Raw genomic sequence first — 2,832 nt, 5'->3', positions numbered from 1 at the left:
ATATATATACATATATATCATACAATTTAAGTAACAAATCATAAAGTACTACTGTCTTAGCACACAGTGGTACTATGTTGTTTTTTTATTTTGTGGACAAGTATGAAGGCAGACCAATCACAGGGTCTCCAAGACTAGAGAGGAGGAAAGAAGGTATCCTTAAACTGGAGAGCTGGCCCAAATTCTTGGAAAAGAATGGACTCCATGAAAGGCATTCAGTTCCCGAAGTGGTGTTATTAAACTGGGAGAGGGATTAAGTCTAGCACCCAAGTAGGCTACAGTGGTATTTGAACTCAGGACACAAAAAATTGAGACAAATACTGCAAATTATCCAGTCTGATGCTGGGACATTTCTACCAATTCGGCACCCCTGGACTGTTATTCTTTTTCATTATCGATCCTGAAAGGATGAAATACAAAGCTGACCTCAGATTTTAAATTAGGGCCCCATGTATCAAAAACAAAACTATGAGGCATTCTATGCACTGCACTAGTGATTTTTCTATTTAGTATTTTGGGTGACCTATATTATAATGCAATATGTGAATACATTATTATGAAGATCTGTATGAATTCTGTACAGTATTTTTAGTATAATAGGTAGTATTGCTAACACATGGTACAGTATAGCTTCCATATTACACGACGATGCTATTATGTTATGTAGCAGTGATGCTAATATATCATATATTATTGCTAACATGTTACACATCAGTGTTAGCATGTTGTACATTGTTGTTTGCAAACTCCATTGTGTTTGAAGTAAACATCTAAGAGTGGGGTTAACATTTTCAATACTGTGAGCATCAAAAATCTAACTTTGGTGTTAGCCTTGGTTAGCACTTTTCACACATTTGGTTCAACATGTGAACCACATAAAACAGCTATACAACAATCTCACTTCTTGCACTTTCATTCTATGCCTATCTACAATATATTCTCTTATTTTAGAACATTCCTAAATGCTTTCAAGAATTTTCTATTTGAGGCATTTCTCTTGCTCAATAAATTTTCGGATTTTAAAAATTTTCCTATTTGGAATGTTTTTAGATTTTAGAATTTTAGGGTCATCAAATGTATTATTTTAATGATTTAAGGGAAGCAACTCTATATAACCTCATTTTGAATAGCTTTTCGTAGTAATGATTTTTCTCCTTCTCCAACTAAATAACAAACAGAAATAGATTACAAATATTGAAAAAGTTCAGTATAGTAATAATATTTCTGCCTTTGCATGTTATCATGCATATATAAAAGATTAAATATAAAATTATGATACTTCTCTTTCAATTTTTATCTACAGACTTAATTGTTTTCTTTGTACGTCACATTTATTTTAACATTAACTTACTGATAAGGGTTTCACATATTTACAAAATTTAGCACCGTTTTATGAGGTTTATTTACCTGACTTGATTTAAATCTCAATGATCAAATCTCAAAACTGTTTCAAACAACTTTTGTATCTTCCACCAACATCTTTCAGCAATTTTTCAATCATCATTCATCATATACTTCTATCATCTGTCTGTATCATAACTGTCGTCGTCGTCGTCATCATCATCATCATTGTCATCATAAAATTCAGCCGTTATTCAAGAAGGTACTCGGGGTTGTTGTTGTCGTCAGAAAGATGGTGGATAATCTAGTGGGTATCTACCAAGTCAGTTGCCAGACATCATAGCTTTAATGTGTAAATGCCCAGGGAAGAAAGACGTTCAGAGTATGGTAGATGTCTGACAGCAAGTATTCGTCTGATTGCATGCACCTTGCCGAGCAAGATAGGAGTTCCAGACTGGTGATGCAAAATCTAAGTGTGGACATACCATAGTCATATACAGCTTTGTCATCTTGCATCTGCCTTCCATGTTGGCATAATTTGCAAAGATTATGGATCAAGTCAATGCTAAACAATGCTCCACATTCATACTCACTTTCTTAACTAACATTGCACACTTATTATAATGCCTAATTATTCCACCATACCTGTTAACATTCCAGCAGCTACAATTTTTCTAAATTTATTTCATATATTCCTTAGTTGACTACCTTTAAACTTATATATACAGACGTGACTGTGTGGTAAAGAAGTTTGCTTCCTAACCACATGGTTTCTGTTACAGTCCTACTGCTTGGTACTTTGGGCAATCATATCCTACCATAGCCTCGAGCAGGCCAAAGTCTTGTGAGTAGATTTGGTAGACAGAAACTGTGTGGAAGCCTACTGTGTGTGTGTGCATGCGTAAAACAGTGTCATGGGTGATAAAAAGTGATCCATATATTTGCAAAGCACTCTGCTGACTGCAAAACTAAGGAAAATAAAATGGGTGACATAAAACACTCATCACTGTTCAGAATTTACACATAGTTTATGAGGGATGGGGGCTGAAAAGTTTCTGGTTTAAGGGTATCGTGAAAGGCCTGGTTTGAGGTCCAACGTTCTGAGTTCTTTTACAGGGCTTAGAAAAACTGGAGGACCACTGAAATAAGTGCATGAATCTGAGAGGGGAATATGTTCAATAAAATCATAATTAACTGATCCTCTTGTATTTTCTTTCACCCAAAGCCAGGAACTTTTCAGCACCCCTGCTATATCTATCTGGCTGTCTGGCTGTCCTTTTATGAACTCACACACACACACACACACACACACACACATATTCCCACACATACATATATATTATCATCATCATCATTTAACGTCCGTGTTCCATGCTAGCATGGGTGGGATGGTACAAGAGCTGGCCACACCGAAGCCTGCACCAAACTTGTGACTGTTATGGCAGGATTTTTACAGCTGGATACCCTTCCTAACACCAACCACTTTACAGT

The sequence above is a fragment of the Octopus bimaculoides genome, chromosome 4 (genome assembly GCF_001194135.2).
Source record: "Octopus bimaculoides isolate UCB-OBI-ISO-001 chromosome 4, ASM119413v2, whole genome shotgun sequence".
NCBI lineage: Eukaryota > Metazoa > Mollusca > Cephalopoda > Octopoda > Octopodidae > Octopus > Octopus bimaculoides.
The sequence above is the reverse complement of the archived record's forward strand: the minus strand, read 5'-3'. Positions refer to the sequence as shown.